Source organism: Pongo abelii, chromosome 21 (assembly GCF_028885655.2).
Source record: "Pongo abelii isolate AG06213 chromosome 21, NHGRI_mPonAbe1-v2.0_pri, whole genome shotgun sequence".
In the NCBI taxonomy this organism is placed as follows: Eukaryota; Metazoa; Chordata; class Mammalia; order Primates; family Hominidae; genus Pongo; species Pongo abelii.
In genome coordinates, this window is record NC_072006.2 from 30645120 (window position 1) to 30658798 (window position 13679).

Sequence of the window (13679 nt, forward strand, 5' to 3'; positions counted from 1 at the left end):
AATGGTTAAGAAAGTCACATGGTTAAGAAAGTCAAACAAAACCAGCTGTCTCTTGCTCCTACCACACCCTACCCCCCCTTCCTTCCCACTGCCTTCAATTCTTCTAGCTGATTCTTTGGTACTTGCCACCTTATCTGTAAGTAGCATGTTGGTGTTTCTCTTCCTGATTTGCTCATCTGGGGCCTTATCTGTCTCTACCTCCCTCCCCAGTTCTTGGGTCTCCATCCTGCCAATCATAATTTTTGGTTAGCGCATGTCCAGACTTTATATTGTATAACCATATAAACATGCTCTCTAAAGCTGAATGTATACTGTATTGGGCTTATTTATCCATTTTTAGCACAACTTTTTGTTTTTCTTGAAGTTAAAAATTGTCCTTCTGTTTGCTTAGGTTTTCAATGTATTTTTCATGAATTCAGCCCATATTTGTCCCAAATTCTCTAAACCTCTCATATGTTCTGTCTCCCCCAGCATTCTATCCATTGTATCTCCTTGAGGACCTGTCTCCTGGGGTGACTCTCAGCCTGGTGCTGGTTGTCAGCAGGGGTCTGTCTTCGTCATCTCCTGGGGTTCGTGTAGCACACACACACACTCTCTCTCCCCATCTTTATTTCCTCTTTCCTGCAAACCACACCTTCCTCTTTTGGATTGACTTTCTGCTACTAGCAGGATTGCAAATTCTGACTTCTCAGGCAATGCTGCCCTGTAGAGGTGAAAGTTCCATGGGATTCAGGAATTCCTGATTTTTCAAGAAAATCCAGAAACCCAGAAACCCAGATTATTATCAGAATCTCTGGTTTTTAAAAACACTGTGGTAGACAGGAAAAGACTGTCACTTGGATTGGCTTGTAGGCCACCACTTGGTTATCTCCACTCTAGTTAACTCAATCTAACTAAAGTTAAACTAGTCTCCCAGGCCATGCCTATATCCCTTTGCTCTATAGTTCGAGATTATTAAGACTTTAGGCCGGGCGAGGTGGCTCACGCCTGTAATCCCATCACTTTGGGAGGCTGAGGCAGGCAGATTCCTTGAGGTTAGGAGTTTGAGATCAGCCTGGCCAACACAGAAAAACCCCGTCTTTACTAAAAATACAAAAATTAGCCAGGCACGGTGGCACATGCCTGTAGTCCCAGCTACTCAGGAGACTGAGGCAGGGGAATCGCTTGAACCCAGGAGGCAGAAGTTGTAGTGAGCCAAGACCGTGCCACTGCACTCCAACCTGGGCAACAGAGTGAGATTCTGTCTCAAAAAAAAAAATTATTAAGACTTTAGAAGTCTATATGTTTAGAAGATTACAGAAGAAAATACATGTGTTTCCCCACCCAAAAACAAATGGAGGGGAGCTGCTGGCCTTACAAGATTTGTTGAAGGTTTCTTTAGTCACAAGGGTTTGGCTTGGAGCTTGACATTTGGGGCAGGTACTGGTTGTGGAACCTGGGTTTGCCCTCTCCCTGAGATAAAGTTCATTACTCCTGCATCTCCATCATTCCAGCCACTGCAGGTGAGGTGCATGCCCTTGGCTAATAGGGTACAACCCTTCCACCTCAGCAGAACACCCTGGATGTCCCCAGGGCCTGGAAGGTGGGGAGGCAGCAGGGCCTCTCTCCTGAAGTCCCAGCTAGGGGAGCACACCTGCTTCAAGTTCTGGCAGGCATTTGGCTGCACAATTGTCCCACAGGCCCATGTGGTCATTTTCACACACATGGCTATGCATTCCATCACCTTCAAGCCACTGAAACTACACCATGCCTTGGGTCAGCTTTCCAATTCTGCCCCAGTTGCCTCCTGATATGAGAGGGCCAGGAGGGCCATTTGACTCCGGTTCAAATTCATGAAGGGCCTTTAATACATGCTTTTGACATTCTCACTAAATGTGATGCAATAGGGTCTTAGTTTGGGCTCCTTCAGAAGCAGGCATTAAGACCAGTAATTGGGCCAGGCGCAGTGGCTCACGCCTGTAATCCCAAAACTTTGGGAGCCTGAGGTGGGCAGATGACAAGGTCAGGAGTTCGACACCAGCCTGGCCAATACGATGAAACACCATCTCTACTAAAAATATAAAAATTAGCCGGGAGTGGTGGCACGCACCTGTAGTCCCAGCTACTCAGGAGGCTGAGGCAGGAGAATCGCTTGAACCTGGGAGGCGGAGGTTGCAGTGAGCTGAGATGGTGCCATTGCACTCCAGCCTGGGCAAGAGAGCAAGACTCCATCTCAAAAAACAAAACAAAACAAAACAAAACAAAAAGGACAAACAAACAAAAATAGGATTTGAGGGCTGGTAGTTTATTTGGGACTTGATTCTAGAAAACAATGGAAGTGGAGTGGGGAAGTCCAATAGGAGGGGAAGGAAGCTTATTAGGGTGTGTCATTAAATAAGTTCTGATGGTGGGCAACTGGAGTTCAGTCCCAGTGGAGACCTCTAGGAGCCAGTGTAGAAGGTACCTCAGAGTTTTTCCACCTAGGGGTGAGGGAGCTGGGGTATTTATATACCAACTTCCCTTAGGCATTGTTTGAAGGCTGCTCTTGGGGGCTGGAGAGGCATTAATTCCCTGAGACATCTGCAGTGTACACAAGCAGAGCAGGCTCTGGTGGCCAAAAAAGCCTGAAGGCCAACGGACACGGCTGATGGCCATTAGAGGCATATGTGCACAGACATGGTGAGTGGATATTAGATGTCAATATTTAAACTATTCTACACTTTTGAGAACTTGTTTTGGCATTTCATCATCTTTTAATTTCCTGGACATCCTAAAAAGAAATACCTTTTTCCTCCACTCCAGATGACATTCTTGGAATTTATTTAAGGTCTACCTAAATATTAATAATCCAAAATAACCTCCCTCTCTCAAGATCCTTGACTTAACCCAATTTGCAAAGACCCTTTTCCCATATAAGACAATATTCATAGGTTTCAAGGATTAGGACCTGATATTTCTGGGGGACATTTTTCAGCCTACCACACTCTGGAAGATCTAAACTAGTTTGGAAAAAGTGAGGTTGGGAAAAAAAAAAAAAAAAGAAATGCCCTCAATCAGTTGGATAACCCTGTTTAATAGAGAAGAAGATACACAACATGGGAAGTCTACTGCATTGCCTGGTCATGAGAGACAAAGGGAAGTGAATGTGGCTGAAGCAGGGCTAACTCCAGACCAGCTCTCAGCACCTCCACTTCCCCTCTTCTCTTCTTCTAAGCCAACTCCGAATCTCAATGCTGTCAAAATTCTGGGTAAATCCCAGAGCAATTAGTGAACTGGGGAAGCTTTGGTTCTTTCCTCAGTCCTTCATTTGCCACTGGAAACAATTAAGATCCCAGGCAGAGAGAGACAGGAAAGAGTGTGTTCACCTCTGCAGAGACAGTGCATCCCAGGAGAGGAGCCCTTTGGGAATTTGGAAGGCCAAATCCTCCTCTGTGGAAGCCTGAGGGACATGCTGAAATTGCCCCTCTATTTCCTTGCTTTCCACCCAAGTGGTTTGCTCCAACTTGTCCCACTGTGGATGAGGTCATCTCCATTCTCTGATGGCCCCATCGGAGATATTCAACTTGACTTTTCTTGCTCTGAGGAGCTCAGGCCATTGGGTGTTTGGGGTTGGCTTTGGGTTGGTTTACTTCATTCTTCTCTGAGCACATGGCTGTCAACTCCAAGGTACCTGCCAGATAGAAAGAATGAGGGAAGGCATTTTGCAGGCACTCTTTGGAGTTTTCAGCCACCTGCTGACATTACAGAAACCCCTGGTTTTCCCTGTGTGGACCAACCAGGTGTCTGTTCCCTGGAATGCCAGACCTCCTTAGGCCCATCCTGTGGACCCCAAGGAGGGAGTATTCACAGAACTCAGGCCAGTGGCTGGGCAATGCCCTTCCTGCTGATAGCACTCAGCTTTGCACCTTTTCTTCTGACTTTTTTTTTTTTCCACATCTGCAACAGATTTATTATTTAAAGGAAGGGATTTTGAGAGGAAAAACATCGGGCAGAGAAGCATGGAATAGAAAATAAATACAAATGTAAGCCATTCAGCTGCTTTGTAACCACAACAAACTAGTACAGAGAATGACCTGTTACACAATCTAGTAAGCTGGGAGTGGTGGCGCCTGCCTGTAGTATCAGCTACTCAAGAGGCTGGAGTGGGAGTATTGCTTGAGCCTGAGAGTTCAAGGCCAGCCTGGGCAACATAGCGAGACCACGTCTCTACAAACGAAGAAAAATGCAATGAAGTTTCAAACACTGAGATGTTCCCTTAGCAAGGCCGATAATTTTGGTCTCTGGTATTTGGTATTTGGAATTTAGGCTATATTTTATTTATTTATCTATTTTTCTCCTTTTTGAGACAGGGTCTTGCTCTGTGGTATAGGCTGGAGTGCAGTGGCAGAATGTCAGTTCACTGCAGCCTCAACCTCCTGGGCTCAGGCTATCCTCCTGCCTCAGCCACCTGAGTAGTTGGGACTGTAGGCATACCTATGCCCAGCTAATTTTTATATTTTTTTGTAGAGATGGGGCTTCACCATGTTGCCCAGGCTGGTCTCAAACTCCTGAGCTCAAGCAGTCTGCCTGCCTCAGCCTCCCAAAATGCTGGGATTATAGGCATGAGCCACCGTGCCTGGCTATCCTTCTTTAGACTCTGCCTGGAGGTGGTCCCAAGGCTGATCGGGTTGGGGACCTGTATCTTTCCTCCATGTGGTCCCCCAGTGACTTCCAATTGCACTTAGAATGAACTTAGACCTCCTACACAGACTTCAAGTCCCTCATCAGCAGCCCCTGGCTACGGCCTCAGCCTCCTCTTGCGTACCTGCCCTCCTGCTCCCTTTGCTCACAACGGTCTCCCCATGCCTTCATTGCGTTCTCACTGTGGGCCCTTCCAATGCAGCGTTTCCTCTGCCTGCAGCATCTTGACAGGAAGAGGAATATTTTTGAACCTCGGTTGAACAAGATCCTGGCATGACTACCTCCTTCTTGTTCATTCTCACTTTTTGGGTCTCAGCTCAAATGTCTCCTTTGCAAAGAGACCATCCTGATCACCCTAGTTAATGTCTTCCTTTCCCAGCTATTCTTCTTATTATATAGAAAAGATTTTTGTTGAAAAATGTGCGTACAATGAAACACACCTATCTTAAGTGTCCAGTTTGGAGAGTTTGGCCAAATGTATACATCCATGTAGCAATGCCCCAATCAAGGATACAATAGTCTCCCCTTATCCATGGGGGATACATTCCAACACCTCCAGTGCATGCCTGGGACCACAGATAATACTGATCCCTATTGCCATCAATCAGAACACATTTCTCTTCATGTTTTTATCCACAAAATTAATGCCTTTTCCATCTTAACTAAGCTCTTATCACGCACCATGGCCATTACTTTGCAGTCCGAGGTGTGACAGCAAAACTAGCATATATTTCTTTTTTCCGTCTTCAGAATTTCATGAATCGAAGCTTCCTTGTTATCACAGATCTTAGCAACCTCAGCTAAGGTTGCTGATTAAGTCCACAACTTTCACTTTTTCCCTTAAAGCACCTTGTAGCTTCTCTTTGGCATATCCAAATTGCCAGCATCACTATGCTTGTGCTTTGGAGCTATTGTTAAGTAAAATAAGGGTGACTTTGAAGACAAACCCTGCCATACCTCGACGTCATCTGAAAAACTGAGATGGCTACTAAGTAACTAACGGGCCTGGAGCATGTACAGTGTGGACACACTGGACAAAGGGATGATTCACCCCCGGGGCAGGACTGGGAGAGATGGCGCAAGATATCATCACGCTGCTCAGAATGGCATGCAATTTAAACTTAGGATTGTTTATTTCTGAAATTTTCCATTTAATATTTTTGAACCTCGGTTGAACACGGGCAACTCGAACTGCAGAAAGCAAAATCACAGCTAAGCCTTTTCCCAGCCTCTTCTTATTACCTTGCCTTGTTTCATTGATGTCACTTAGCTTGGCAGGACAGTGTCGTGCTTATTTATCTGTTTGTTGTCTCCCCGGAAAGCAGGCACCTCTCTATCTTGCTTGCCGCTGTATTCCTCATGTTCAAGACACCCTTCTTACTGGCACTGAAGGAAGGAACCGTCTTTTGCATTTATGTGAGCATTGCAGCCTCTGACTTCCAATGCTGCCGCTGACCCAACTTCCGTGGGTTCAGGCATTGCCTTCTCCGTGGAGGGACAGAATTCAAGACGCAGGTGACTCGGGGTGGAGGGCACCCCTTGTCCCTCTGGCCCTGGGGGTGAGGATGTCAGAGGCTTTCCTCTCCCTCGCGCCCACCCTGAGAGCGCCACCTCTGAGTCACCGCCAGGGCCAGGAGGCGCCGCGGAAAAGCCAGACGTCGTTTTTGGCGCCTTTGGAATGTTTGGAGCACGTCTGGGTGTGAGAGCTAGAGTTTGCGTGCGTGAGGGGCGCCCTGCACCTTTCTGTCTAGAAGACCCCCCGATAGGTGTCCCCATACGTCATCAAGGCAGACAGGCGTTCAGAGACCATCTCCGCCAGGACAGGAGCGACGCCCTTGGGGCACTTTCTGTCTCTGTGACTATAGGAGGGTTCCACCTCCTATATCAGCTGAATGTCACAGCAGGTTTGCCTGTCCCGAGGACGTCCCTGGGAAGGATTTGGGGCTAGGAAAGACCTGGGTGGGCTGGAGGGCTCCCGAGGACCAGCTCTGCAGAAGGCGTCCGTGCAGTTCTTCCGGCTGCCAGGGGGCTGGGAGGGTGGCCTTGCCCGGCGGGGTGGGTGGTGTCCGCGCGCCCCCTCGTGGCCCGGAAGCGGCGCAACGGCCGTTCCGCCGCTGTTCCTAGCAGTGGCGCCAAAGTGAGGAGGAAAAAGACTGTAACTTCTATCTTGATAACATTTTTAAATCTTAAAAATAGTGACATTTGGTCTTGGTGTCTTTACTTGGTTTGTGTGTCAGCCCCGCATCACGAGACACCTTCCCTGGGCTCAGTAGTTTGGGACCTAAATCTTTTGACTCATGCCTGGTGTGTTTTGATGCCTTCTGAACCAGACTTCCAGGTTCAAATCCTGTTTCCCCTGCGGTGAGACCTTGGATACTGTCTGCCTGCCTCCATTTCTTCATCTGCTTAATGGATATAATATTAGTATCCATCTCATGGGACTGCTTCAGGGATTAAACATCTTTAAAATACTTAAGTGCAGATTAGAAGGGATCATGGCGGACTGGAGGCAGGACTAGATTGCAGCTCTGGACAGAGCAGCATGTGGGGGCTTACACTGTGAATTTTAGCTCCAGATCCACTACAAGAATAAACCAGCACTCCCAAGAGGACCCACAGATCCTCTGAAAGAAGCAGAGCGCTCCTGCAGGGCCCGGGAGACACCCCAAATACTGTGAGTGCCCCAACTGAGGAAGTGAACACACACCCTCAGTGGAGAAGCTGAAGTTCTGTTTGTGGGGGAAGTTTCTGACTTTACCTGGAGCTGAGTCAAGTTAGAGAGCCGACCAAAAGACAGAGGCACAGGAAGTAGCAGAAAGGCCCTGGGAGCTCGCTGGGTCCTCAAGCATCCCATGCCTGCCTGGCACAACAGGGATCCATCAGGAGGGTGGCTAGAGGAGCAGGGGATAAAACTCCACAGGGAGAAGGAATTCCCCAGCTGAATTTTGTAACAATTTGAATGGGGCAAGAAACCTCCTGGCCAGAACTCTGGGGAGGGTGCGAATCCAGCGTGCAGACTTCACAAGCAGGAGAAGAACTAAAGCCCTTTTCTCTCCCAGCTGGGAGGCGGATAGCCTCGGACAAGTTTTCAAGCCTGTCACCTGCAGCCTGAAAACAGACTGGGGCTGTTGGTGGGGGCACGGTGGGAGTGAGACAGGCCCTTTAGTTGGCATGGGAGCTGGGCGAGGCCTGTGACTGCTGGCTTTCCCCCACTTCCCTGACAACCTACAGGATTCAGCAGAGGCAGCCATAATCCTCCTAGATACACAACTCCAGTGACCTGGGAATCTCACCTCCATCCCCCACAGCAGCCACAGCAAGACCCGCCCTAGGAGAGTCTGAGCTCAGACATGCCTAGCCCCACCGCCACCAGATGGTCCTTCCCCATCTACCCTGGGTGGAAGACAAAGGGCATATAATCTTGGGAGTTCTAGGGACTCATCCAACACCGGTACCTCTCCACGCTACTACAGCTGATGCTTTCTGGAAAGCGCCACCTCCTGGCAGGAGGCCAACCAGCACAAACATAGAGCATTAAGCCACCAAAGCTAAGGACCCTCACGAAGTCCAGTGCACCCTCCGCCACCTCCACAGGAACAGGTGCTGGTATTCATGGCTGAGAGACCCATAGACAGTTCACATCACAGGACTCTGTGCAGATAACCCCCAGTACCAGCCCAGAGCTGGGTAGACTCACTGGGTGGCTAGACCCAGAAGAGAGACAACAATCACTGCAGTTCGGCTCACAGGAAGCCACATCCATAGGAAAAGGGATAGAGAACTACATTAAGGAAACACCCCGTGGGATGAAAGAATTGGAACAACAGCCTTCAGCCCTAGACCTTCCCTATGAGAGAGCCTACCCAAATGAGACGGAACCAGAAAACCAACTCTGGTAATATGACAAAACAAGTCTCTTCAACACCTCCCGAAAATCACGCTAGTTCACCAGCAATAGATCCAAACCAAGAAGAAACCCCTGATTTACCTGAAAAAGAATTCAGGAGGTTAGTTATTAAGCTAATCGGGGAGGGACCAGAGAAAGGCGAGACCCAATGCAAGGAAATCCAAAAAATGATACAAGAAGTGAAGGGAGAAATATTCATGGAAATAGATAGCTAAAAGAAAAAAACAATAAAAATTTAGCAGACTTTGGACACACTTTTAGAAATGTGAAATGCTCTGTAAAGTCTCAGCAATAGAATTGAACAAATAGAAGAAATTCAGAGCTCAAGGACAAGGTCTTTGAATTAATCCAATCTAACAAAGACAAAGAAAAAAGAACACGAAAATATGAACAAAGCCTCCAAGAAGTCTGGGATTATGTTAAACAATCAAACCTAAGAATAATCAGTGTACCTGAGGAAGAAGAGAATTCTAAAAGCCTGGAAAACATATTTGGGGGAATAATCAAGGAAAAATTCCCCAGCCTTGTGAGGGACCTAGATATCCCAATACAAAAAGCGCAAAGAACACCTGGGAAATTCATCGCAAAAAGATCTTTGCCTAGGTACATTGTCATCAGGTTATCCAAAGTCAAGAGGAAGGAAAGAATCTTAAGAGCTGTGAGACAGAAGCACCAGGTAACTTATAAAGGAAAACCTATCAGATTAACAGCAGATTTCTCAGCAGAAACCCTACAGGCTAGAAGGGATTGGGGCCCTATCTTCAGCCTCCTCAAACAAAACAATTATCGGCCAAGAATTTTGTATCCAGCGAAATGAAACTAAGCATCATATATGAAGTAAAGATACAGTTGTTTTCAGACAAACAAATGCTGAGAGAATTCGCCATTACCAAACCACCACTACAAAAACTGCTAAAAGGAGCTCTAAATCTTGAAAAAAATCCTGGAAACACATCAAAACAGAATCTGTTTAAAGCATAAATCACATAGGACCTATAAAACAAAAATACAAGTTAAAAAGCAAAAACAAAAACCAAAAACCAAAGTACACGGGCAACAAAGAGCACGATGAAAGCAATGGTCCCTCACATTTCAATACTAACATTTAATGTAAACGGCCTAAATGCTCCACTTAAAAGATATAGAACCACAGAATGGATAAGAACTCACCAACTGGCTGGGTGCGGTGGCCCATGCTTGTAATCCCAGCACTTTGGGAGGCCGAGGAGTGGGGATCACCTGAGGTTAGGAGTTCAAGACCAGTCTGACAAATATGATGTAACCCTATTTCTACTAAAAATACAAAAAGAAAGAAAAAAAATTAGCCGGGCATGGTGGCATGCACCTGTAGTCCCAGCTACTTGGGAGGCTGAGACACAAGAATTGCTTGACCCCAGGAGGTGGAGGTTGCAGCGAGCCGAGATTGCACCACTGCACTCCAGCCTGGGCAACAGAGTGTGACTCTGTCTCAGAAAAAAAAGAAAAGAACTCACCAACCATCTGCTGCTTTCAGGAGACTTACCTAACACATAAGGACTCACATAAACTTAAAGTAAAGGGGTGGAAAAAGACATTTCCTGCAAATGGACACCAAAAGCAAGCAGGGGTAGCTATTCTTATGTCAGACAAAACACACTTTAAAGCAACAGTGATTAAAAGAGACAAAGAGGAACAGTATAAAATGGTAAAAGGCCTTGTTCAACAGGAAATTATCACAGTCCTAAACATATATGCACCTAACACTGGAGGTCCCAAATTTATAAAAAAATTACTAATAGACCTAAGAAATGAGATAGACAGCAACATAATAGCAGTGGGGGACTTCAGTACTCCACTGACAGCACTAGAGAGGTCATCAAGACGGAAAGTCAACAAATAAACAATGGATTTAAACTATACCTTGGAACAAATGGACTTAACAGATATATACAGAACATTTCATCCAACAACTGCAGAATACACATTCTATTCAACAGTTCATGGAACTTTCTCCAAGATAGACCATATGATAGGCCATAAAATGAGCCTCAATACATTTAGGAAAATTGAAATTATATCAAGCACTCTGTCAGACCACAGTGGAATAAAACAGGAAATCAACTCCAAAAGGAACCTTCAAAACCATGCAAATACATGGAAATTAAATAACCTGCTCCTGAATGAGCATTGGATCGAAAGCAAAACCAAGATGGAAATTTAAAAATTCATCAAACTGAATGACTAACAACACAACCTATCAAAACCTCTGGGATACAGCAAAGGTGGTGCTAAGAGGGAAATTCATAGTCCTAAATGCCTACATCAAAAAGTCTGAAAGAGCACAAACAGATAATCTAAGGTCACACCTCAAGGAACTAGAGAAACAAGAACAAACCAAACCCAAACCCAAACCCAGCAGAAGAAAGAAAATAACCAAGATCAGAGCAGAACTAAATGAAATTGAAACAAACAAACAAACAAAAAATACAAAAGATAAATGAAACAAAAAGCTGGTTCTTTGAAAAGATAAATAAAACTGATAGACCATTAACAAGATTAACCAAGAGAAGAAGAGAGAAAATCCAAATAAGCTCACTAAGAAACAAAACAGGAGATGTTACAACTGACACCACTGAAATACAAAAGATCATTCAAGGCTACTATGAACACCTTTATGCACATAAACTAGAAAACCTAGAAAAGATGGATAAATTCCTGGAAGAATACAACCCTCTTAGCTTAAATTAGGAAGAGTTAGATACCCTGAATAGACCAATAACACGCAGTGAGATTGAAATGGTAATTTAAAAATTACCGACAACAAAAAAGTCCAGGACCAGATGGATTTACGGCAGAATTCTACCAGACATTCAAAGGATTCCACAAGATAGAGAAAGAAGGAATACTCCCTAATTCATTCTATGAGGCCAGCATCACCCAATACCAAAACCAGGAAAGGACATAACCAAAAAAGAAAACTACAGACCGATATCCTTGATGGACATAGATGCTAAAATCCTTAACAAAGTACTAGCTAGTCGAATCCAACAACATGTCAAAAAGATAATTCACCCTAATCAAGTGGGTTTCATACCAGGGATGCAGAAATGGTTTAACATATGCAAGTCAATACATGTGCTAACCACATAAACAGAATTAAAAACAAAAATCACATGATCATCTGGATAGATGCAGACAAAGCATTCTACAAAATCCAGCATACCTTTATGATTAAAACTCTCAGGAAAATTGGCATACAAGGGACATACCTTAATGTAATAAAGCCATCTATGACAAACCCATGACCAACATAATACTGAATGGGGAAAAGCTGAAAGCATTCCCTTTGAGAACTGGAACAAGACAAGGATGCCCACTCTCACCACTCCTCTTCAAGAGTACTGGAAATCCTAGCCAGAGCAATCAGACAAGAGGAAGAAATAAAGGGCATCCAGGCTGGGCGTGGTGTCTCACGCCTGTAATCCCAGCACTTTGGGAGGCCGAGGTGGGCAATTCATCTGAGGTCAGGAGTTTGAGACCAGCCTGGCCAACATAGCGAAACCCCGTCTCTACTAAAAATACAAAAATTAGCTGGGCGTGGTGGCAGGCCCCTGTAAAAGCAGCTACTTGGGAGGCTGACACAGGAAAATCACTTGAACCCAGGAGGTGGAGGTTGCAGTGAGCCGAGATTGTGCCACTGCACTCCAGCCTGGGCACCAACAGTGAAAACTCTGTCTCAGAGAAAAAAAAAAGAAAGGAAGGAAGGAAGGAAGAAAAGAAAAAAAGAAAGAAAGAAAGAAAGAAAAGAAGTGAAATAAAGGGCATCCAAACTGGTAAAGACGAAGTCTAACTGTCACTATTTGCTGATGATATGATTGTTTATCTTGAAAACCCTAAGGACTCCTCTAGGAAGCTCTTAGAACTGATAAAATAATTCAGCAACATTTCCAGATACAAGATTAATGTATACAAATCAGTAGCCCTTCTATACATCAACACGGACCAAGCAGATAATCAAATCAAGAACTTGACCCCTTTTACAATAGCTGCAAAAAAAATAAAATACTTAGGAATATACCTAACAAAGGACTCGAAAGACCTCTACAAGGAAAACTACAAAACACTGCTGAGAGAAATCATAGATAACACAAACAAATGGAAACACATTCTATGCTCATAGATGGGTAGAATCAATATTATGAAAATGACCATACTACCAGAAGTAATCAACAAATTCAACTCAATCCCCATCAAATATCACCATCATTCTTCACAGAATTAGAAAAAACAATTCTAAAATTCATATGGAACCAAAAAAGAGCACGCATAGCCAAAGTAAGACTCAGCAAAAAGAACAAATCTGGAGGCATCACACTACCTGATTTCAAACTATACTCTAAGACCATAGTCACCAAAACAACGTGGTACTGGTATAAAAATAGGCACACAGACCAATAGAATAGAATAAAGAACCCAGAAATAAACCCAAATACTTACACCAACTGATCGTCGACAAAGCAAACAAAAACATGCAGTGGGGAAAGGACACCCTTTTCAACAAATGGTGCTGGGATAATTGGCAAGCCACTTGTAGGAGAATGAAACTGGATCCTCATCTCTCACTTTATACAAAAATCAACTCAAGATGGATTAAGGACTTAAACCTAAGACCTGAAACAATAAAAATTCTAGAAGATAACATTGGAAAACCCCTTCTAGACACTGGCTTAGGCAAGTATTTCATGACGAAGAACCCAAAAGCAAATGCAATAAAAACAAAGATAAATAGCTGGGACCTAACTAAACTAAAGAGCTTTTGCACAGCAAAAGGAACAGTCAGCAGAGTAAACAGACAACCCACAGAGTGGGAAAAAACAATCTATACATCTGACAAAGGACTAATATCCAGAATCTACAATGAACTCAAACAAATCAGTAAGAAAAAAAAAACAACAAACAATCCCACCAAACAGTGGGCCAAGGACATGAATAGACAGTTCTCAAAAGAAGATATACAAATGGCCAACAAACATGAAAAAATGCTCAACGTCACTAATGATCAGGGAAATGCAAATAAAAACCACAGAGCAATACCACCTTACTCCTGCAAGAATGGCCATAATAAAAAAATCAA

At 44.6% G+C, this 13679-nt stretch overlaps 1 long non-coding RNA gene across 1 annotated transcript; it reads right to left on the reverse strand.

Annotated features, from left to right (window-relative positions):
* Window positions 1-3036: 3036 nt before the first annotated feature.
* LOC129052101 (uncharacterized) lies at window positions 3037-13476 on the reverse strand. The gene is made up of 2 exons (XR_008516872.1): window positions 5902-13476; window positions 3037-3649 (listed from the first exon to the last, which is right to left on the reverse strand). It is a non-coding gene; the product is annotated as an uncharacterized LOC129052101 (long non-coding RNA).
* Between the last annotated feature and the right edge of the window lie 203 nt (window positions 13477-13679).